The sequence below is a fragment of the Heterodontus francisci genome, chromosome 33, assembly GCF_036365525.1.
Source record: "Heterodontus francisci isolate sHetFra1 chromosome 33, sHetFra1.hap1, whole genome shotgun sequence".
Lineage (NCBI taxonomy): Eukaryota > Metazoa > Chordata > Chondrichthyes > Heterodontiformes > Heterodontidae > Heterodontus > Heterodontus francisci.
The window spans coordinates 47,242,249-47,267,385 of record NC_090403.1 but is presented as its reverse complement, the minus strand read 5'-3'; the positions used below and the strand labels follow the sequence as shown (position 1 = coordinate 47,267,385).

The following is a 25,137-nucleotide window of genomic DNA, read 5'->3' as shown; positions in this document are numbered from 1 at the left end:
ACTGTTTCAAGAAGCCCTCCTGGATGCTCCTCACAAATTCTGCCCAATCCAAGCCTCTAGCACTAAGTGAATCCCAGTCAATATAGGGGAAGTTAAAATCACCCACCACCACAACCCTGTTACCTTTACATCTTTCCAAAATCTGTCCACATATCTGCTCCTCTACCTCCCGCTGGCTGTTGGGAGGCCTGTAGTAAACCCCCAACACCGTGACTGCACCCTTTCTATTCCGGAGCTCCACCCATATTGCCTCGCTGCATGACCCCACTGAGGTGTCCTCCCGCAGTACAGCTGTGATATTCTCCTTAATCAGTAATGCAACTCCCCCACCCCTTTTACATGCCCCTCTATCCCGCCTGAAGCTTCTAAAGCCTGGAACATTTAGCTGCCAATCCTGCCCTTCCCTCAACCAAGTCTCTGTAATAGCAACAACATCATATTTCCAAGTACTAATCCAAGCTCTAAGTTCATTTGCCTTACCTGTTATACTTCTCGCATTGAAACAAATGCACTTCAGACCACCAATCCCGCTGTGCATATGATGAATGAGTGAGTATGATGAATGAACTCTTGCTTAATTTGAATGCAACACTGATCAGCATAAGGTACCTAGGTATGATAATCATTCCCTTAAGTATGGAAGATTAATGGGTGGTCTAGTTAAGTGGTTAAAGCTGATTTGAGAGGGTTGTTTGAGGGAAACTGTTTTCTGTGATGGGGCAAGTGGTACAAGGGAGCATAACCTTAAAATTAGAACTAGGTTGTTCAGGGTTGATGCCAGGAAGCACTTTACACAAGGCAGTGGTAATTTGGAATTTTTCTCCCAAAAAGCTGCTGAGGCTGGAGGTCAATTGAAAATTTCAAAACTGAGTGATAGATTTTTGTTATGCAAGCAAGGTAGATAAATAGTTTATAAACATTCAGTTGTGATCTAATTGAATGGCACGACAGGCTCAAGGGGATGAATGGCCTTTAACTGTGCCTATGTTCTCTCCCACCTGAGTGTCATGTTATACATGAAGACAGAACAGTTTCACTGGACAGGATAGGATATTTACTGTGAAGATCTGCATTTCAACTTGCCAAATAGCTTTTTGGGATTGGATCAAGCAGGTCACCTTTCTGTACTATCTAAACTTGTCTGGCTAGAAAAGGTGAACAAAAGCACCAATAAATTTGGAATTAAACATGACATAACCCCAGATCCATATGGACAGACAAACGATGATCTGAGTCAATGACAAACACATGACAGATTTCCTGAAGTTTTAAACTGCAAGTCACTCAACTCCTGGCCTCCATGTTAGCTGATACTGTAAGCTGTTACCCCTCCTCAAAAACAACTAACCTTGCAAACTACCACCCCATTTCCAAACTCTCTTGTCTCTTAAAAATCCTTGTACATACCCATTGTTACAAAAGTGCTTCTATTTTTTTTGTTAAGTATATGCATTTGAGGGTATATTTAAATTGTGGAGATGGATTCATTGGAAGGCTGAAGATTTCATAGAAGCTGGTCTTTGTTGTTGACAGTTCATTGAAAACACACATGTTTAAAAACAGCCTTGCTGGAAGTCGTGTGCTTTAAGCAATAAACAGAAACCTTGGTGACCTGGGAAAGATCTTTCCTAAGAAGTGACGGGTCAAACTTTAAAGGGGGTCAGGGGGCTTGACTCTTGAGATATTGTTTTTTTTTTCCGCTTTGGACAGTGTGTTGGGTGTGAACTGTTTTGAAGACAGTTGGAGAAAACCAGACGAGAGCAGTCACCATCAGTTCACCCTCTTCCATTTCTTTGAGAACTTCTTGAGAATCAAGTGTAAGAAACAGAGAAAGTGATGCTGCATTTTTCCTGAAAAGCCTGCCAAACTGATCCTCAATGTCGCCGGAAAAGAACTGCTCTAGAAAAATTCCAGTGACAGCCGTCTATGCATATTTGGGGCATCAGACCAAAAAAGGACAAGCAACATCTTTCCATATCTTTTTCTAAATTAAATTATTTGGCCAAAGTATTTTTTTTGTCTTTTTTTGAAACAGACCTCTGCAGAGAGAATTTCTGTATTTTTTTCAGTGTGCATGAGAATTTGTGTGTGAGGAATTTAAAAAGGGAACTTTCATATTTCAATCTGTGTGTTAATGCTTTGCTTCGTTACTGGTTAAGTCTTGTTTTATAATAAACTGATAATTTTGTTTATTAAAGAAACCTGGTTGGTGTATTTTATTCTGAGATAAAGAGTATATGATTGACTGCGTTGGTAACTGGGTAAACATTTTAAAAAGTATATGTTGGAGAATTGGAACTAGAAAAGACAGTACACCCCTCTCGCCTCATTGTTCCTGCCCCTACGAGTTCTGGACTTCAGAATTTTGTTCTTCCAACATGGCTTCTTGTGCAACCTCACTCCCTTTGCTCCACTATTGTTGGCTGTGCTTTCAACTGTCTACATTATGCTCTGGAATTCTCTCCCTAAACCTCGCTCTTTTAAGACCCTCCTAAAAACTTACCTCGACCAAGCGTTTTGTCGCATGCTTTGCTCAGTGTCAAATTTTTGTTATGTTCCTGTAAAGAGCCTTGGGACATTTTCCTGCGTTAAAGACGCTACGTAAATGCAAGCTGTTGTAATGAGGGAGTTTCAACATTCGTACGCCCAGCCCTAACGAAGAATGAAACTTTTCTTCTTACCGACCTAGTTTTTAGTTTACTTTTGAACTATTTTAGGAGTGACTGATTAGGGTGCGTTTACGAGCTCATGGGAAGATGGCATCACGTTTGACAGGGATGGCTCGTTGCTATCGTCATTCAATATATTGAAACAGCTCTCGTACTCTGCCTTGGTATGTCTTAAAAGCTCGATGATAACATTTACTCTTGCTGTTTCAAATAAGCGAAGATGTGGTTTAGCTGTCTCGTTAAACACCTTAACGGAAGGAAAGATATCACGATGCTTTTTAAGATCACTTCGGCAGAAGACCCAGCACCAGCCTGATGTTTCATTCCTCTTAAACAGACTTTACAAAGAAAAAAAATGTTTTAAACTAAGACTTTCTATTGTAGCGCATTGATATTTGAAACCGATTTGTTGATTTAAGTGACAAGAGAACGTAAGTGTATTTGGTACGTTCCGACGCTCGCTGTTTGGGGGCTTTACAATTGTCCCCTACTTCCAGATAAATTGAGAATGTACAAGTGGGAAACATTGCAATCGTGACCCCGCTCACAGCCAGAGGGATTGCCAAGACATTGCAAGGTGGGTTCTGTTAAGGAAAGTTTTGCTTGTGGGTAAAAAGTTGTGAAACTTCTCAGTCAATTGCTTTCCTGTTTTTTCATGGGATCATAAAGCATTTCTGACGCGCGTTTCATGGACTCCGACTTTTATTGAGGCAGGAATTATGATTTAGTTCGTGTTTCTGAGTATTATTTTTGGAGGGAATCATGTCTCTCCGACAAGTTTAAGCCACAGAGCAGGTTGTATTTCACAAGCTCGCTCTGATGGGAGGTTTACCTTTCAATGTATGTCGCTGCTGGAGAAGCAAATAAAGAACCTTAACTTGAAATCAGTGAAGAGAACTTTAGACCAAGATTACAGTGAAAATGTTTCTTTTGTAAATTTAAAAATAAAATACTGCGGATGCTGGAAATCTGAAATAAAAACAGAAAGTGCTGGAAAAACTCAGCAGGTCTGGCAGCATCTGTGGAGAGAAAAGCAGAGTTAACTGTTCAGATCAGTGCCTGTTGCCTGTGTCAGTGTCTTTGAACATGGAAAATGTCATGCAGCTTTCGCAAATCGCAAGTTTTTTGCATTATTTCCGAACAACAATAATAGTTGCTTTTCATAACAATGACGATGTTAGTGTTTGGCAGAGCTCCTTGGGAACCCCCAGTTCCACTTTTAAAGTGGTCATTCAACCTGAAATGTTCCCTATCGATCTGAATTCAAGCCACTCATAAAACATTTCTAAACCTCTAGGATGCTACTATTGGAATAAGGGAGTTGGGTTTTGGTAGTATGACTATGGTGTGCTGGAACACCAATTTCAGACTCCTGTGATCTGAGCTAACCAGTACTAAAATGGCTATTGGCACTTTACTGGGCACCCTCTGGTATCTTACCAAAGTAGTCATTCTGTGTGCATGCTAACAGGTTATTCCACTGTAGGGGGAGGGCAGTGGGCATCACAGCTGACCTTGATCCTGGGCTTGTCTAACGCCAACAAAAGCTCAGTTTCCAGCACGTGTCACTGGATAGTAATCAGAGCTGAAACTCTGACTGATTATTCTCCTCCCTCGCCCTCTTGGGATATTTATGGTACTCTTGCTGGTGTCAGCTAACTCAGTACAATCCAAGGATCTTCCTATTCTGTGAGGCTCAACTACTCACTATCTTAACTAGATGAGCCATTAAGGTAGTTACTTTGATGATTAATGTAAGGTTACTTGTAAAATTCATCGAGTTGAAGCAAGATTTTAAGTGCATTACTTGCATGGTCTATCTTGAATGATATGAAAAATATTCACATTAAAACTGTATTTTACACATTAAAATACATTAAAAATATGTCACTGGACAGATTGGTTCTGAAAAGCTGTTTTAATTAGTATGCTCAAAATAGCTTCGATCCTTGACTTGGTTCAGCACTAAACTATACAAAACTGCTTTGATTCCTGGCCAATGTGAACTGGGGCAATAATGGGCCTCATTCCTCCTAAGCGGGAAATAAACATACGAACATATGAATTAGGAGCAGGAGTAGGCCACTCGGCCCCTCAAGCCTGCTCTGCCATTCAATAAGTTCATGGCTGAACTGATTTCTCCACATTACCACCTACCCCCGAGAACCTTAAGATGTGGCACCTTATCAAATGCCTTCTGGAAATCTAAGTACAATATATCCACCTTCATCCACAGCACATATAACTCCCTCAAAGAACTCCAATAAATTGGTTAAACATGATTTCCCTTTAAGAAAACCATTTTGACTCTGCCTGATTACCTTCAATTTTTCTAAGTGCCCTGCTATAACGTCTTTAATAATAGCTTTTAACATTTTCCCTAAGACAGATGTTAAGCTAACTGGCCTATAGTTTCCTGCTTTCTGTCTCCCTTCCTTTTTGAATATTTTCCAGTCTAGCAGAACCTTCCCTGAATCAGGAGAATTTTGGAAAATTAAAACTAACACATCAACTATCTCACTAGCCACTTCTTTTAAGACCCTAGGATGAAGTCCATCAGGACCTGGGGACTTGTCAGCCTGCAGCTCCGGCAATTTGTTCAGTACCACTTCCCTGGTGATTGTAATTTTCTTAAGTTCCTCCCTTCCTTCCATTTCCTGATGTACAGCTAATTCTGGGATGTTATTTCTATCCTCTATAGTGAAGACTGATGCAAAATACCTGTTCAATTCATCTGCCATCTCCTTATTATCCATTATTAATTCCCCAGACTCACTTTCTACAGGACCAATGTTCAATTTGTTAACTTTTCTTTTCATATCTGTAGAAACTCTTACTATATGTCTTTATATTTCTAACTATATTTCTCTCGTGCTCTAATTTCACCTTTCTTATCAATCTTTTCTGTTTTATATTCTGTCCAATCTTCTGACCTGCCTCCCATCTTTGCGCAATTAGAGGCCTTTTCTTTAAGTTTGATACTATCTTTAACTGTTATAGTTAACCACAGATGGCGGGTCCCCCCCCCCCCCCCCACCTTAAATTTTTCTTCTTCATTGCAATGTATCTATTCTGTGTATTCTGAAATATCCCCTTAAATGTCTGTCACTGCATTTCTAGGAAGGACAGATAAAAAGCAAAAGGCATTGCTGGTTAAAGAGGAAATTAACGCAATTGTGAGGAAAGATATTAGCTCTGACGATGTGGAATCTGTATGGGTAGAGCTGAGAAACACTAAGGAGCAAAAAACATTAGTGTGGGTTGTATATAGACCCCCAAACTGTAGTGGTGATGTTGGGGATGGCATTAAACAGGAAATTAGAGATACATGTGATAAAAGAACATCTGCATATAGATTGGACAAATCAAATTAGTCACAATACCATAGAGGAGGAATTCTTGGAGTGTAATAGGGATGGTTTTCTGGACCAATACGTTGAGGAACCAACTAGAGAATAGGCCATCCTAGACTGGGTAGAATTCTTCATCAAGATGGAGAGTGACGTAGTTGATTCTGAGACTAAGGTCCTGAATCTTAGTAAAGGAAACTACGAAGGTATGAGGCGTGAGTTGGCTATGATGGATTGGGAAACGTTACTTAAAGGGATGACGGTGGAAAGGCAATGGCAAACATTTAAAGAGCGCATGGGTGAACTGCAACAATTGTTTATCCCTGTCTGGCACAAAAGTAAAATGGGGAAGGTAGCCAAACCATGGCTTACAAGGGAAATTAGGGATAGCATTAGATCCAAAGAAGAGGCATATAAATCTGCCATAAAAAACAACAGACCTGAGGATTGGGAGCAGTTTAGAATTCAGCAAAGGAGGACCAAGGGATTGATTAAGAAGGGGAAAATACAGTACGAGAGCAAGCTTGCGGGAATATAAAAACTGACTGTAAAAGTTTCTATAGCTATGTGAAGAGAAAAAGATTGGTGAAGACAAATGTAGGTCCCTTACAGTCAGAAACAGGGGAATTTATTATGGGGAACAAAGAAATAGCTGACCAACTAAATGCATACTTTGGTTCTGTCTTCACAAAGGAGGACACAAATATCATAGCAGAAATGTTGGGGAGCACAGGCCTTAGTGAGAGAGAGGAACTGAAGGAAATCAGTATTAGTAGAGAAATTGTGTTAGGGAAATTGATGGGCTTGAAGGCCAATAAATCCCCAGGGCCTGATGGTCTGCATCCCAGAGTACTTAAGGAAGTGGCCCTAGAAATAGTGGATAATTATAAATAATGTCCCGGATGGTGCCTAGCTTCTTGAGTGTTATTGGAGCTGTACAGGCAACTGGAGAATATTCCATCGACTGCTGACTAATACTTTGTAGGTGATGGAAAGGCTTTGGGGAGTCAGGAAATGAGTCACTCACTGCAGAATTCCCAGCCTCTGACCTGCTCTTGTCACATTATTTATGTGGCTGGTCCAGTCAAGGGTCTGATCAATGGGGGATTTGACAATGGTAATGCCATTAATTGTCAAGGGGAGGAGGTTAGACTTTCCATTGTTGGAGATGGTAATTTCCTGGCATTTGTGTGGTAGGAATGTTACTTGCCACTTATCAGCCCAAACCGGAATGTTGTGCAGCTCTTGCTGCATATGGCATAAACTGCTTTATCAGCTGAGGAGTTGTGAATGGAGCACTGTGCAATCTCAGCAACTTCTGACCTTATGATGGAGAGAAGGTTATTGATGAAGCAGCTGAAGATGTTTGGGCATAAGACACAACCTTGAGGAGTCAAGTGATGTCCTGCGGCTGAGATGATTGGCTTACAACAACCACAACCATTTTCCTTTGTGCTAGATATGACTCCAGCCAGTGGCGAGTTTTCCACTTGATTCTCATTGACTTCAATTTTACTAGGGCTCCTTGATGCCCCATTTGATGAACTGCTGCCTCGATGTCATGAGCAGCCACTCTTGCCTTATCTCTGGAATTCAGCTCCTTTGTCCCTGTTTGGACTAATGTTGTAATGATGACTGGAGCTGAGTCGTCCTGACAGAACTTAAACTGACCATCGGTGAGCAACTGTTGTTTGATAGCAGTATCAAGGACAGGGCGGTAATTTGTCTGATTGGGTTTGTCTTTCTTTTTGTGGACAGGATGTACCTGGCCTGCTTTCCACTTCGTTGGGTAGATGCCAGTGTCGTAGCTGTACTGGAGATGCTTGGTTAGAGACATGACTAGTTCTGGGTACAAGTCTTCAGCTAGGATGTTGTTGGAGCCCTTAGCCTTTGTTGTATCCAGTGCACTCACCATATCACATATAGTGAATTGGATTGGCTGAAGACCAGCTTCTGTGATGAGGGGGATCACAGAAGGAGGCCGAGATGGATTATCGACTCGGCACTTCTGGCTGAAGATTGTTGCAAATGCTTCAGTCTAGTGTTTTGCACTCACATTCTGGGCTCCACCATCATTGAGGATGGAGATGTTCATGGAGCCTCCTCCTCCCATTAGTTGTTTAATTATCCACCATTTTTCACGACTGGATGTGGAAGGACTGCTGAACTTTGATCTGGTCCATTAGTTGTGGAATCGCTTAGCTCTGTCTTAGCATGTTGCTTCTGCTGTTTGACATGCATGTAGTCCTGTGTTGTAGCTTCACCAGGTTGGCACCTCATTTTTAGGTATGCCTGGTACTGTTCCTGGCATGCTTTTCTACACTCCTCATTGAATCAGGGTTGGTCCCCAGGCTTGATAGTAATGGTAGAGTAAGGAATATTCCAGGACATGAGGTTACAGATTGTATTGCAATACAATTCTGCTGCTAATGGCCCACAGTGCCTCTTGGACGCTCAGTTTTGAGCTGCTAGAACTGTTCTAAAGCTACCCTATTTAGCACGGTGGTTTGCCAAACGATGCGATGGAGGGTGTCGTTAGTGTGAAGACAGGACTTTGTCTCCACAAGGACTATGCAGTGGTCACTCCTACCTATACCGTCATGGACAGAATCATCTGTAATAGGTAGATTGGTGAGAATGTGGTCAGGTAGGTTTTTCCCTCGTGTTGGTTCTCTCACCATCTGCCGTAGGTCCAGTCTGGCAGCTGTGCCCTTGAGGAATTTGTCCAAGTGACCATTCCTCATGTCCATCACACATGAGGAATGGCCACTTGGGCAACTTGCTGTAGGACCAATGGAACTATACTCTCGCGAGCCTCAACACCTTGAGCAGAGTTTGAGTTGAGGGGTCAGAAATTGGAGATCAAAAAGGAATACGACCCCATTAAAACTAAATATTGATAGTTTAATTATTGGAAGGACTTTCATTGTACAAGTTGAGTCTGGAAAACAGTTGGAACCATGATGTCAGAATATCTTCCACAAGATGCATATTTAAGAAACAACATAAATGTACTTAATAATGATGAAAAATGCAAGCTGCTTTGAGAGTGAATTTACTGTAATCTTATAGAGCAGTGTGCATGTGAATTTGACACTCATGTTGCTTCAATGAAAGATTGGCAACCGTTCCAATAATTCAAGGAGAACTTTAAAGATCATTTGCAAAGTTTGTCCTTGGTACCAATGAGTTACAGCATTGCATAGAAATTAGCGATCAAATGTACCAACTTACAAAGTGCTTTATGGAGATGAAAGTCCATTCATATATAATGCTGGAAGAAAAAGATTTTTATCTATATAGGATCTTATTATCTCAACATGTATCATATAAAATTGACCTTGTTCTCACCTGAGGTCCACATGCAAGCACTGACCTGCACTATCACTGGTCAGCAATCTGAAGTTGTTACCCTGGATTTTCTTCCTCCTCAATCTAATGATTTATGAGGCCAATTGTAGCAGTACCACTACTACCTAAGATGAGAGCAAGTCTTGCAGATGCTGGAAATCTGAAATAAAAACAGAAAATGCTGGAAAAGCTCAGCAGGTCTGAGTGTGGTGGTGGCAGATTCAATCATGGCTTTCAAAAGGGAATTGGATAATTTCCTGAAAAGAAAAAATTTGCAGGCTATATGGGAAAGGCAGGGGAGTGGGACTAGCTGAGTAGTTCTTACAGAGTGCTGCATGGACACAATGGGCTGAATGGCCTCTTTCTGTGCTTTTACCATTCTATTATTCTATTCTATGATTCTGTAGGTCTGGCAGAATCTGTGAAGAGAGAAAAAGGGTTAACCTTTCAATCGGTGAACTTACATCATAACCAAGATGAGATCAGTTACGTCAACATAGATTAGCGATTGAACCTCAGACTTTCTGCTAAGTGTTGTTGGGTATCACATCATGTAGTGCAATTACCAACCAAGCTATCAGGTACAATCTGTGGGGCATTTTTCATTTTGTTCTTCCTTGTAAGTTGACGGGGCTAAAGTGTGATGAGTCGAAGAGACTTAGTAGTTGGCAGAAAAAAAGACAGAGGCGCAAGGGGAGAGCCAACTGTGTAACAGCCCCGACAAACAAATTTCTCTGCAGCACCTGTGGAAGAGCCCATGGCTATGTACTTCAGTCCTGTTTCTGATAGCAATTAAGGAATAAACTGATGTCTGCACTGTCCTAAGGAATATGAGCATAGGAAGATCTACTGATTGAAAAGACCACATGAATGTGCTCAGTTCCCTGGTACAGTTATTACTATTCATCATTATTGAACAGGTATGAAATAACAGTAATGGAATTGACGGTTTGATGATCCTTTATGGATTTTGATAGTGAATCCAGCAGCCCAGGGGTTGGTGAAATGTCGCAACGTGAGTTATTGTTTCTTGTAGGTTCCCTATGTTATGCTATATTTGTTCTCTGTGTATATTTGATTTGGAGGGGTTGAGGGGAGGAATGGAGCTACTTATGTAGAATTTGCTCTCAACCGATTAAATGGATGGAGTTGAGTCCACAGGAGGGTCGATTGTACATTGTTTATGAAAAGTTTGGATTTGAGGGATCAAATGACGTTTTCTTAGGCTCTTAAAAAAGTCTTTTAGTGAATTAAGTGTTTCCTGAAATATTTTGATACTTTCTGAGGCATTCCTGACCCTATGCAATGCTTTTGAATATGAATTAGAATGGAAGATGCTTATGTGTGTGACAGGACAGGAAACTTAGGACCTTTATCCTAGGGCAATGTTAGTCGAAATTTCAGATTATACCAGTTAGCACATTAATCGAGTTATTTGATTTGCCTTGGCTCAATGGGTAGCGAGTTGCCTCTGAGTCAGAAGTTTATTCAAGTCCCATTCCAGAGACTTAAAAACATAATCTAGTCAGACACTCCGAGTGCAGCACTGTCAGAGGTGCTGTTTTTTGGACATTAAACCGAGGTGATATCTGCCCTGTCAGGTGAACGTAAAAGATTCCATGGGACTGTTCAAATAAAAGCAGGGGAGTTCTCTCTGAAGTCCTCACTAATATATAAAATCAGATTATCTGGTCATTATCTCATAGTTGTGTGTGGGACCTATCTGTGCACAAATTGGTTGCCACATTTCTCTACATTACAACAGTGACTACAGTTCAAAAGTACTTCATTGATGTATGGTGCTTTGGGGTGGCCCAAGCTCATGAAAATCTCGATATAAAGGCAAGCTCTTTCTTTGTTTTTCACTTTATTTTCTATTTAATATAGGATTTGCAGATTTATATCAGGCTATTAATTCATCTTAACTTCCTCTTTCCATACACAGAGCGTATTACCAAGGCTTGTACCAAATAAACTTTAACACTGAAGTTTTTTTGTTGAAGTAGAATTAGTTATGTTGCAAATGCCCCGAAAAGTCAACATTACCTCAGTGCACTGCACTGGGATTCATTCACAAGAGTGATCAGCTTGAATGAAATTTGTTAAATAAAGGCATCCTGTCTGATGTTTTAATTGGTAAATGTAACATGCTGTGATTTGTTTCACATTGCAATACAGAATTTTAATGGGAGACCTGAGTTCCAGCATTACCTGATGAGAAACAATTTTGCGAGGCTGTAATTACGTTCGAATATACGAACTAGGAGTAGGAGTAGGCCGCTCGGCCCTTCGAGCCTGCTCCGCCATTCAATAAGTTCATGGCTGAACTGATTTCTCCACATTACCACCTACCCCCGAGAACCTTAAGATGTGGCACCTTATCAAATGCCTTCTGGAAATCTAAGTACAATATATCCACCTTCATCCACAGCACATATAACTCCCTCAAAGAACTCCAATAAATTGGTTAAACATGATTTCCCTTTAAGAAAACCATTTTGACTCTGCCTGATTACCTTCAATTTTTCTAAGTGCCCTGCTATAACGTCTTTAATAATAGCTTTTAACATTTTCCCTAAGACAGATGTTAAGCTAACTGGCCTATAGTTTCCTGCTTTCTGTCTCCCTTCCTTTTTGAATATTTTCCAGTCTAGCAGAACCTTCCCTGAATCAGGAGAATTTTGGAAAATTAAAACTAACACATCAACTATCTCACTAGCCACTTCTTTTAAGACCCTAGGATGAAGTCCATCAGGACCTGGGGACTTGTCAGCCTGCAGCTCCGGCAATTTGTTCAGTACCACTTCCCTGGTGATTGTAATTTTCTTAAGTTCCTCCCTTCCTTCCATTTCCTGATGTACAGCTAATTCTGGGATGTTATTTCTATCCTCTATAGTGAAGACTGATGCAAAATACCTGTTCAATTCATCTGCCATCTCCTTATTATCCATTATTAATTCCCCAGACTCACTTTCTACAGGACCAATGTTCAATTTGTTAACTTTTCTTTTCATATCTGTAGAAACTCTTACTATATGTCTTTATATTTCTAACTATATTTCTCTCGTACTCTAATTTCACCTTTCTTATCAATCTTTTCTGTTTTATATTCTGTCCAATCTTCTGACCTGCCTCCCATCTTTGCGCAATTAGAGGCCTTTTCTTTAAGTTTGATACTATCTTTAACTGTTATAGTTAACCACAGATGGCGGGTCCCCCCCCCCCCCCACCTTAAATTTTTCTTCTTCATTGCAATGTATCTATTCTGTGTATTCTGAAATATCCCCTTAAATGTCTGTCACTACATTTCTAGGAAGGACAGATAAAAAGCAAAAGGCATTGCTGGTTAAAGAGGAAATTAACGCAATTGTGAGGAAAGATATTAGCTCTGACGATGTGGAATCTGTATGGGTAGAGCTGAGAAACACTAAGGAGCAAAAAACATTAGTGTGGGTTGTATATAGACCCCCAAACTGTAGTGGTGATGTTGGGGATGGCATTAAACAGGAAATTAGAGATACATGTGATAAAAGAACATCTGCATATAGATTGGACAAATCAAATTAGTCACAATACCATAGAGGAGGAATTCTTGGAGTGTAATAGGGATGGTTTTCTGGACCAATACGTTGAGGAACCAACTAGAGAATAGGCCATCCTAGACTGGGTAGAATTCTTCATCAAGATGGAGAGTGACGTAGTTGATTCTGAGACTAAGGTCCTGAATCTTAGTAAAGGAAACTACGAAGGTATGAGGCGTGAGTTGGCTATGATGGATTGGGAAACGTTACTTAAAGGGATGACGGTGGAAAGGCAATGGCAAACATTTAAAGAGCGCATGGGTGAACTGCAACAATTGTTTATCCCTGTCTGGCACAAAGGTAGCCAAACCATGGCTTACAAGGGAAATTAGGGATAGCATTAGATCCAAAGAAGAGGCATATAAATCTGCCATAAAAAACAACAGACCTGAGGATTGGGAGCAGTTTAGAATTCAGCAAAGGAGGACCAAGGGATTGATTAAGAAGGGGAAAATACAGTACGAGAGCAAGCTTGCGGGAATATAAAAACTGACTGTAAAAGTTTCTATAGCTATGTGAAGAGAAAAAGATTGGTGAAGACAAATGTAGGTCCCTTACAGTCAGAAACAGGGGAATTTATTATGGGGAACAAAGAAATAGCTGACCAACTAAATGCATACTTTGGTTCTGTCTTCACAAAGGAGGACACAAATATCATAGCAGAAATGTTGGGGAGCACAGGCCTTAGTGAGAGAGAGGAACTGAAGGAAATCAGTATTAGTAGAGAAATTGTGTTAGGGAAATTGATGGGCTTGAAGGCCAATAAATCCCCAGGGCCTGATGGTCTGCATCCCAGAGTACTTAAGGAAGTGGCCCTAGAAATAGTGGATAATTATAAATAATGTCCCGGATGGTGCCTAGCTTCTTGAGTGTTATTGGAGCTGTACAGGCAACTGGAGAATATTCCATCGACTGCTGACTAATACTTTGTAGGTGATGGAAAGGCTTTGGGGAGTCAGGAAATGAGTCACTCACTGCAGAATTCCCAGCCTCTGACCTGCTCTTGTCACATTATTTATGTGGCTGGTCCAGTCAAGGGTCTGATCAATGGGGGATTTGACAATGGTAATGCCATTAATTGTCAAGGGGAGGAGGTTAGACTTTCCATTGTTGGAGATGGTAATTTCCTGGCATTTGTGTGGTAGGAATGTTACTTGCCACTTATCAGCCCAAACCGGAATGTTGTGCAGCTCTTGCTGCATATGGCATAAACTGTTTTATCAGCTGAGGAGTTGTGAATGGAGCACTGTGCAATCTCAGCAACTTCTGACCTTATGATGGAGAGAAGGTTATTGATGAAGCAGCTGAAGATGTTTGGGCATAAGACACAACCTTGAGGAGTCAAGTGATGTCCTGCGGCTGAGATGATTGGCTTACAACAACCACAACCATTTTCCTTTGTGCTAGATATGACTCCAGCCAGTGGCGAGTTTTCCACTTGATTCTCATTGACTTCAATTTTACTAGGGCTCCTTGATGCCCCATTTGATGAACTGCTGCCTCGATGTCATGAGCAGCCACTCTTGCCTTATCTCTGGAATTCAGCTCCTTTGTCCCTGTTTGGACTAATGTTGTAATGATGACTGGAGCTGAGTCGTCCTGACAGAACTTAAACTGACCATCGGTGAGCAACTGTTGTTTGATAGCAGTATCAAGGACAGGGCGGTAATTTGTCTGATTGGGTTTGTCTTTCTTTTTGTGGACAGGATGTACCTGGCCTGCTTTCCACTTCGTTGGGTAGATGCCAGTGTCGTAGCTGTACTGGAGATGCTTGGTTAGAGACATGACTAGTTCTGGGTACAAGTCTTCAGCTAGGATGTTGTTGGAGCCCTTAGCCTTTGTTGTATCCAGTGCACTCACCATATCACATATAGTGAATTGGATTGGCTGAAGACCAGCTTCTGTGATGAGGGGGATCACAGAAGGAGGCCGAGATGGATTATCGACTCGGCACTTCTGGCTGAAGATTGTTGCAAATGCTTCAGTCTAGTGTTTTGCACTCACATTCTGGGCTCCACCATCATTGAGGATGGAGATGTTCATGGAGCCTCCTCCTCCCATTAGTTGTTTAATTATCCACCATTTTTCACGACTGGATGTGGAAGGACTGCTGAACTTTGATCTGGTCCATTAGTTGTGGAATCGCTTAGCTCTGTCTTAGCATGTTGCTTCTGCTGTTTGACATGCATGTAGTCCTGTGTTGTAGCTTCACCAGGTTGGCACCTCATTTTTAGGTATGCCTGGTACTGTTCCTGGCATGCTTTTCTACACTCCTCATTGAATCAGGGTTGGTCCCCAGGCTTGATAGTAATGGTAGAGTAAGGAATATTCCAGGACATGAGGTTACAGATTGTATTGCAATACAATTCTGCTGCTAATGGCCCACAGTGCCTCTTGGACGCTCAGTTTTGAGCTGCTAGAACTGTTCTAAAGCTACCCTATTTAGCACGGTGGTTTGCCAAACGATGCGATGGAGGGTGTCGTTAGTGTGAAGACAGGACTTTGTCTCCACAAGGACTATGCAGTGGTCACTCCTACCTATACCGTCATGGACAGAATCATCTGTAATAGGTAGATTGGTGAGAATGTGGTCAGGTAGGTTTTTCCCTCGTGTTGGTTCTCTCACCATCTGCCGTAGGTCCAGTCTGGCAGCTGTGCCCTTGAGGAATTTGTCCAAGTGACCATTCCTCATGTCCATCACACATGAGGAATGGCCACTTGGGCAACTTGCTGTAGGACCAATGGAACTATACTCTCGCGAGCCTCAACACCTTGAGCAGAGTTTGAGTTGAGGGGTCAGAAATTGGAGATCAAAAAGGAATACGACCCCATTAAAACTAAATATTGATAGTTTAATTATTGGAAGGACTTTCATTGTACAAGTTGAGTCTGGAAAACAGTTGGAACCATGATGTCAGAATATCTTCCACAAGATGCATATTTAAGAAACAACATAAATGTACTTAATAATGATGAAAAATGCAAGCTGCTTTGAGAGTGAATTTACTGTAATCTTATAGAGCAGTGTGCATGTGAATTTGACACTCATGTTGCTTCAATGAAAGATTGGCAACCGTTCCAATAATTCAAGGAGAACTTTAAAGATCATTTGCAAAGTTTGTCCTTGGTACCAATGAGTTACAGCATTGCATAGAAATTAGCGATCAAATGTACCAACTTACAAAGTGCTTTATGGAGATGAAAGTCCATTCATATATAATGCTGGAAGAAAAAGATTTTTATCTATATAGGATCTTATTATCTCAACATGTATCATATAAAATTGACCTTGTTCTCACCTGAGGTCCACATGCAAGCACTGACCTGCACTATCACTGGTCAGCAATCTGAAGTTGTTACCCTGGATTTTCTTCCTCCTCAATCTAATGATTTATGAGGCCAATTGTAGCAGTACCACTACTACCTAAGATGAGAGCAAGTCTTGCAGATGCTGGAAATCTGAAATAAAAACAGAAAATGCTGGAAAAGCTCAGCAGGTCTGAGTGTGGTGGTGGCAGATTCAATCATGGCTTTCAAAAGGGAATTGGATAATTTCCTGAAAAGAAAAAATTTGCAGGCTATATGGGAAAGGCAGGGGAGTGGGACTAGCTGAGTAGTTCTTACAGAGTGCTGCATGGACACAATGGGCTGAATGGCCTCTTTCTGTGCTTTTACCATTCTATTATTCTATTCTATGATTCTGTAGGTCTGGCAGAATCTGTGAAGAGAGAAAAAGGGTTAACCTTTCAATCGGTGAACTTACATCATAACCAAGATGAGATCAGTTACGTCAACATAGATTAGCGATTGAACCTCAGACTTTCTGCTAAGTGTTGTTGGGTATCACATCATGTAGTGCAATTACCAACCAAGCTATCAGGTACAATCTGTGGGGCATTTTTCATTTTGTTCTTCCTTGTAAGTTGACGGGGCTAAAGTGTGATGAGTCGAAGAGACTTAGTAGTTGGCAGAAAAAAAGACAGAGGCGCAAGGGGAGAGCCAACTGTGTAACAGCCCCGACAAACAAATTTCTCTGCAGCACCTGTGGAAGAGCCCATGGCTATGTACTTCAGTCCTGTTTCTGATAGCAATTAAGGAATAAACTGATGTCTGCACTGTCCTAAGGAATATGAGCATAGGAAGATCTACTGATTGAAAAGACCACATGAATGTGCTCAGTTCCCTGGTACAGTTATTACTATTCATCATTATTGAACAGGTATGAAATAACAGTAATGGAATTGACGGTTTGATGATCCTTTATGGATTTTGATAGTGAATCCAGCAGCCCAGGGGTTGGTGAAATGTCGCAACGTGAGTTATTGTTTCTTGTAGGTTCCCTATGTTATGCTATATTTGTTCTCTGTGTATATTTGATTTGGAGGGGTTGAGGGGAGGAATGGAGCTACTTATGTAGAATTTGCTCTCAACCGATTAAATGGATGGAGTTGAGTCCACAGGAGGGTCGATTGTACATTGTTTATGAAAAGTTTGGATTTGAGGGATCAAATGACGTTTTCTTAGGCTCTTAAAAAAGTCTTTTAGTGAATTAAGTGTTTCCTGAAATATTTTGATACTTTCTGAGGCATTCCTGACCCTATGCAATGCTTTTGAATATGAATTAGAATGGAAGATGCTTATGTGTGTGACAGGACAGGAAACTTAGGACCTTTATCCTAGGGCAATGTTAGTCGAAATTTCAGATTATACCAGTTAGCACATTAATCGAGTTATTTGATTTGCCTTGGCTCAATGGGTAGCGAGTTGCCTCTGAGTCAGAAGTTTATTCAAGTCCCATTCCAGAGACTTAAAAACATAATCTAGTCAGACACTCCGAGTGCAGCACTGTCAGAGGTGCTGTTTTTTGGACATTAAACCGAGGTGATATCTGCCCTGTCAGGTGAACGTAAAAGATTCCATGGGACTGTTCAAATAAAAGCAGGGGAGTTCTCTCTGAAGTCCTCACTAATATATAAAATCAGATTATCTGGTCATTATCTCATAGTTGTGTGTGGGACCTATCTGTGCACAAATTGGTTGCCACATTTCTCTACATTACAACAGTGACTACAGTTCAAAAGTACTTCATTGATGTATGGTGCTTTGGGGTGGCCCAAGCTCATGAAAATCTCGATATAAAGGCAAGCTCTTTCTTTGTTTTTCACTTTATTTTCTATTTAATATAGGATTTGCAGATTTATATCAGGCTATTAATTCATCTTAACTTCCTCTTTCCATACACAGAGCGTATTACCAAGGCTTGTACCAAATAAACTTTAACACTGAAGTTTTTTTGTTGAAGTAGAATTAGTTATGTTGCAAATGCCCCGAAAAGTCAACATTACCTCAGTGCACTGCACTGGGATTCATTCACAAGAGTGATCAGCTTGAATGAAATTTGTTAAATAAAGGCATCCTGTCTGATGTTTTAATTGGTAAATGTAACATGCTGTGATTTGTTTCACATTGCAATACAGAATTTTAATGGGAGACCTGAGTTCCAGCATTACCTGATGAGAAACAATTTTGCGAGGCTGTAATTACGTTCGAATATACGAACTAGGAGTAGGAGTAGGCCGCTCGGCCCTTCGAGCCTGCTCCGCCATTCAATAAGTTCATGGCTGAACTGATTACTCCACACTTCCACCAACCCCCGAAAACTTTCCACCCCCTTGCTTATCAAGAATCTATCTACCTCTGCCTTAAAAATATTCAAAGACTCTGCTTCCACCGCCTTTTGAGGAATAGAATTCCAAAGACTCTCGACCCTCTGAGAGAAGAAAATTCTCCTCATCTCTGTCTTAAATGGGTGACCCCTTTTAAACAGTAACCTCGAGTCCTAGATTCTCCCACAAGGGGAAACATCCTTTCCACATCCACCCTGTCAAGACCCCTTTCATGTCATGTTCGTAAGTCCCCTCTTACTTCTTCCAAATTCCAGTGCATACAAGCCTAGCCTGTCCAATCTTTCCTCGTAAGACAGCCCGCCCATTCCAGGCATTTGTCTAGTAAACCTTTTCTGTACTGCCTTCAACGCATTTACATTCTTCCTTAAATAAGGAGACCAGTACTGTACACAGTACTGTACTCTAGATGTGGTCTCACCAATGCCCTGTATAGCTGAAGCAAAACCCCCCTGCTTTTGTATTCAATTCCCTTGCAATAAACGATAACATTCTAGGGGCTATCCTAATTACGTGCTGTACCTGCATACTAATCTTTTGCGATTCATGCACTAGGACATCCAGATCCCTCTGCATTTCAGAGCTCTGCAATCTCTCACCATTTAGATAATATGCTTCTTTTTTATTCTTCCTGCCAAAGTGGACAATTTCACATTTTCCCACATTATACTCCATTTGCCAGTTCTTTGCCCACTCACTTAACCTATCTTTAGCCTTTGTAGCCTCCTTATGTCCTCTTGAAAAGTTACTTTCCTACCTATCTTTGTGCCATCAGCAAATTTAGCAACCATACCTTCGGTCCCTTCATCTAAGTCATTTATATAAATTGTAAAGTATTGAGGCCCCAGCACAGATCCCAGTGGCGCACCACTTGTTACATCTTGCCAACCAGTAAATGACTCATTTATGCCTACTGCTTTTTTCCTGTTAGCTAGCCAATCTTCTATCCATGCCAATATGTAACCCCCTACACCATGAGCTTTTATTTTCTGCAATAACCTTGGATGTGGCATAGAGAAATATCATAGAGATATACAGCACTGAAACAGGCCCTTCAGCCCACCGAGTCATTGCCGACCAACAACCACCCATTTATACTAATCCTACATTTAATCCCATATTCCCTACCAAATCCCCACCTTCCCTTAATTCTCCTACCACCTACCTACACTAGGGCCAATTTACAATGGCCAATTTACCTATCAACCCGCAAGTCTTTGGCTGTGGGAGGAAACCGGAGTACCCGGCGGAAACCCAAGTGGTCACAGGGAGAACTTGCAAACTCCGCACAGGCAGTACCCAGAACTGAACCCGGGTCGCTGGAGCTGTGAGGCTGCAGTGCTAACCACTGTGCCGCCCCAAATGCCTTCTGGAAATTTAAGTACTATACATGCACCGGTTCCCCTTCATCCATAGCAGATGTAACTCCCTCAAAGAACTCCAATAAATTTGTTAAACATGACTTCCCTTTAACAAAACCATGTTGACTCTGCCTGATTACCTCCCATTTTTCTAAGAGCCCTGCTATAACTTGTTTAATAATAGCTTCTAACATTTTCCCTAAGACAGATGTTAAGCTAACTGACCTGTAGTTTCCTGCTTTCTGTCTCCCTTTCTGAATAATAGAGTTACATTCACTGTTTTAAAATCTAACGGAACCTTGCCCAAATCTAGGGAATTTTGCAAAATTAAAATTAACGCATTAACTATCTCACTAGCCACTTCTTTTAACACCCTAGGATGAAGTCCATCAGGACCTGGGGACTTGCCAGCCCGCAGCTCCCACAATTTGTTGAGTTCCTCCCTTCCTTCCATTTCCTGACTTCCAGCTAATACTCCTCACTAGTGAAGACCAATACAAAATATTTGTTCAATTTATCTGCCATCTCCTTATTATCTATTATTAATTCCCCAGACTCACTTTCTATAGGACCAATGCTCACTTTGTTAACTCTTTTCTTTTTAAAATATCTATAGAAACTCTTACTATCTGTCTTTATATTTCCAGCTAGCTTTCTCTCGTACTCTAATTTTACCTTCCTTATCAATCTTTTAGTCATTCTTTGCTATTTTTCATATTCTATCCAATCTTCTGCCTCCCACCTTTGCACAATGGTGTAGGCTTTTTCTTTAAGTTTGATGCTATCTTTAACTGTTTTAGTTAACCACTGATGGCGGGTCCCATCCTTGGAATCTTTGTCCTTCCAGGTGGTAGTGGTCGTGGGTTTGGAAGGTGCTGTCAAAGCAGCTTTGGCGAGTTTCTGCAGTGCATCTTATAGATGGTACACTGTGTGCCAGTGGTGGAGGGAGTGAATGTTTAAAGTGGTGGATGGGGTGCCAATCAATCGTCCAGGCAAGATCTTCCAAAAGGAATTAATGGATAACAATCAAGAAAAGAAAGCCTGGGTAATTTATTTTACCTTCCCCTTGCAACCCAGTATGTTGAGGCCAACTGTAGTTCCTGTGTAACATCCCTTTGGCCTAATATGCACAGACTGTGGACTAAATCTGGGTCTGCATGGCTCCACCTCCCAACTGTGTTAATCGCTGAGCCATTTTCATCATCTAGGGACTTGTATATAACATCCATTTTATTCTGGGTCCTCCTTCTGCCATCTTCCATGTTGGTAATGGCTTGGTGGTGAACGCCCTGGCAGGGTCAGACCCAAGGTTGCGCATGAGGTGCACATACTTGACGAGTTGGTATCGATCAATTAATTGGGACAGTGGTGGTTGATTATTCAGGTTGCTCACATCCTCATTTAAGACTTAGTCCTGAGGCTAACCTTCAGTAGTGTGAGAATCACTAGAATCAAATCCATCGATTCATTTATTCATTACTTTGATGCCTACCCATGTTTCTGAGCCAGGTATGAATATGGACATTGCTAAGTGTTGTACTTTAAGATTGCGTCATATGTTCAGTCTCCATATATGGGATAGAGTTAATTACAAAACTCGCAGTTGCAATGTACAATCAGAAGAACAATTCCCATTGGAGGAAATCCTACTAGCTAAGTGTATTGGCACTGATTCCACTATCTTGAATGGATTGTCATCTATTTTGAAGGTAACTGGCATGATATCCATCCTAGTGATTACACCTTTATCTTGTTCCAACTAAACTGAAGACCAAGGCTAGATGCCTCTTGGTCAAAACTTTGTAGGGCTTCGGTGAGTGTGTCCACAGTTTCAACCAAAGTCCCAGTGCTATTGGCAAAGACTAGATCTATCGACAGGTAGTCATTGCCCAGGCTGATCCCACATCCACTTTTTTTTTTCTAGTCAACACCTGGCAAGAGTGGAATGAGAACACAACCTTAGCTCAGAAGGCTTTCTGTTAATATGGACCTGGCTGCTTGTGTGGGCATAAAACTCTTATGATTAATAACATTTTGATAGGGATATCTAGAGATTGTAACAGAAGCCATAGGCAGACTCAATTCAGTAAGTCAAAATCTTTTTTCAAATCTCTGTATGCAATATTTGGTGTTTCGTTGTATTCATCTCATTTGGCTGCCACCTGCCATCATGTAAATTGTTCAATGTTGGACCTGTTCTCTATTCTCTTGTGGCCTTTGTGGCTAAGCAGGTTCTTAATGTGAGTAAATAAATCTACGCAAATTATTTGTTGACAGTAGGGTGATATCCCAATAATTATTGCAGTCAGTTTTTGATGCTTTGCCTTTGTTAAAAAAAATGCTGAGGCCTTAGCATCAGTGGTGGGCAGTGGTTTCATCAGCCTATGCTTATGCAAATAGCTGGAACAAGTGATAATTCCCTTCATGACCATCTTTCAGGAGTGATGCCCCATGTACCGGGTGGAACATAGGAACAAGAGTAGGCCATTCAGCCCCTCAAGCCTTTTCTGCTATTCAATTAGATCATGAGTTCTTTTCCATTCTTTAATTTGGCACAGTTTTCTTTAATCTCCTAAAGGGAGAAAGGGGGCCTGCTAGGTATCAAGATGTTAATTCTTGCATTTTTGACCTCATTAATGAGCTTTTGAGATGTCACATTGGAAATCTACAGGCCTTGCCTAAATACACAAATGGCAAGTTCAAATACTTTGTACAGGAGCACAGAAAGAGTGGTGAAAAAGAATAACACTGTGTATAGTTTCTTTAAACGCTGTGGTATGAACTTGAGTCCTTATGGTAACCTAAATCCACCAATGATTAAGATATGATTGAGACTAGATTGTTTTCAGCTAAATCAGTGTAGATTTAGAGACTAGACCGAGACCCTTCCTGGTTTGCATGCCTCAATATTACACCAGAGCACTGGGGGAGCAGTTTATAGATTCTGAAATAGAAATCCATTTAAATCATTCCCTGATGTCTGCTTACTTTAACTACATGAACATTTTTAATTCTCCATTTTCACACATACTAACATTAAATCCGTTCCCCTCCCCTTCCTGTTGGGATAAATATCTCTTCCCTGTCTGCAGAGCACAATTACCATATGCTTCTGCTGACGAGCTATTTGGGTTGAGTGGATAGGTCTATTTCAATTTCTCCTTGTCCTCACGTCTTTCTGGAACCAAGTATTTCTAGGCAGTCAGCCACACAGACCTAAAAATAAAATCAAAAAGACTTTTAGATGAGCCTTTGCCATGTTCTTCACCAACTCTAATTAATATAAAGTTATATGCTCCAGGAGAATGAGGCTTTGTCTCAGTATTAGAATTCCCACCTCTGAGCCAGAAGCTTTGAATTTGAGCCTCGCTCCAAACAGCAATGCCTCAGAATACTGGATTGCTGCCCAGTAACGGTACTTGTGTCAGACAAGTAAGGGTGGCCAACTCCATTGTCAAGGATCATGGGGCTGTTTAGCTTTTGTTGCAGGAGAATGTACTCTAAAGATAAAAAAGCTGTGAGGAAGGCAACAGAAAACCACCTCAGCTTCCCTGGTCAGTGCTCAAGAATCTCAGATGTGAAACTTGAATTAGGACCTCTCCCAGTTACTACAAATTGTTGGAAGTCCTCTAGAACTCACCCAAGTGGTTATTTATTTTGATTGAGTCTAGACACACAGGCTATTGGGACATCGTAGCATTGGGACATGGGCGGCACAGTGGCGCAGTGGTTAGCACCGCAGCCTCACAGCTCCAGGGACCCGGGTTCAATTCTGGGTTCTGTCTGGGTGGAGTTTGCAAGTTCTCCCTGTGTCTGCGTGGGTTTCCTCCGGGTGCTCTGGTTTCCTCCCACTGCCAAAAGGCTTGCAGGTGATAGGTAAATTGGCTGTTACAAATTGCCCCTAGTGTAGGTAGGTGGTAGGGCGTATGGGATTACTGTAGGGTTAGTATAAATGGGTGGTTGTTGGTCGGCACAGACTCGGTGGGCCGAAGGGCCTGTTTCAGTGCTGTATCTCTAAATAAATAAAAAAAAAATAAGTCCAATTCTGTCTTCACTCGATATCCACGTGCATATTCAATGGGAGTCACGTGATCTTGAGAAGGAAACTATGACTGATTTTCCTCTCTTCCCTCCACCAGGACAGGAGTTGATGCCAGTTTAAGGATCTGTCTGAATCAGCATACTCAGCACAGACCAGGAATCGAAAATGGGATCACACTGAACAGTGCATTAATTATTATATTAATATAGGAGAAATTTTCCACTGGTTTACACCAACAGTGTATGTATGCTATCAGTGCAGAGCAGCAGACGCGTTGGAATGGGAAGGAGTTATTAACCTAAAACTGTCCAAGGAATGAGCTGCCTTTATTTGTCCAGCTTGACTGCGCTGATGTTAGCAGAGGCTCACGCAGGTCCCAGTAAGGGTGTGAAAATTATTTCATATTAGGTCATGCTTCTTAGCTCTGCATTTTCTACAAGCTGCTCCAAACTTACCTTCAGCAATAAGTTTCTTGAAAGGAATGTATAGTTGGTTTCTGATTGGAGTGTGAGCTGCTACTTTTTTTTCCTTTTTGGTTTGTATTTGTCACATTGAGTTGGGTGCATTGTGGATTCCTTTTTAAATTTAATCATTTACGGGATGTGGGTGTTGCTGGCAGGGCCAGCATTTATTGCTCAATAGTTTCCCTTGAGAAAGTGGTGACGGTGAGCCACCTTGAACTGCTGCAATCCGTGTGAAGATACTCCCACAGGGCTGTTAGCTACAGAGTTCCAGGATTTTGACCCAATGACGATGAAGGATATTTCCAAGTCAGCATGTTGTGTGACTTGGAGGGGAAACCTGGATTTTTGCTTTTGGATTTTTTTTAACAGCTCCTATCATTTCTGTCAATTGAAACAACCTCAGTCGCAAGGCTGGGCACTTTCCTGGTCACTCCTCATGTCTCCGGGTAGGCGACAAGGAAGAGTTTCGCAAGAATGAGCAGAGGGAGGTGTGTGGATGCCATCGTGCAGCTCGCAACAATTTGACATGTGATTCTCCTGGAGAATGTGAGTGTGGGAAGGCTTTTAGTTTCATTCTGCATTGCAAAGGTGTGCAGTTTGGTTGGGTTTGCATGAAAGTCAATGTGTATGTTGAA

General features: G+C 41.3%; 1 protein-coding gene across 2 annotated transcripts in view; it reads left to right on the top strand.

The window, feature by feature from the left end:
- Positions 1–2,767: 2,767 nt before the first annotated feature.
- Positions 2,768–25,137, top strand: part of LOC137347949 (gap junction delta-3 protein-like) — a 53,005-nt gene continuing 30,635 nt past the window's right edge. Inside the window, exon 1 of one of the 2 annotated variants that reach the window (XM_068013005.1) lies at positions 2,768–3,246. The gene's annotated coding sequence lies outside the window, so the exon portion shown is untranslated. Of the gene's footprint in view, positions 3,247–24,947; positions 25,049–25,137 lie in introns of those variants that run through there. The other variant, XM_068013006.1, reaches the window with a different exon arrangement.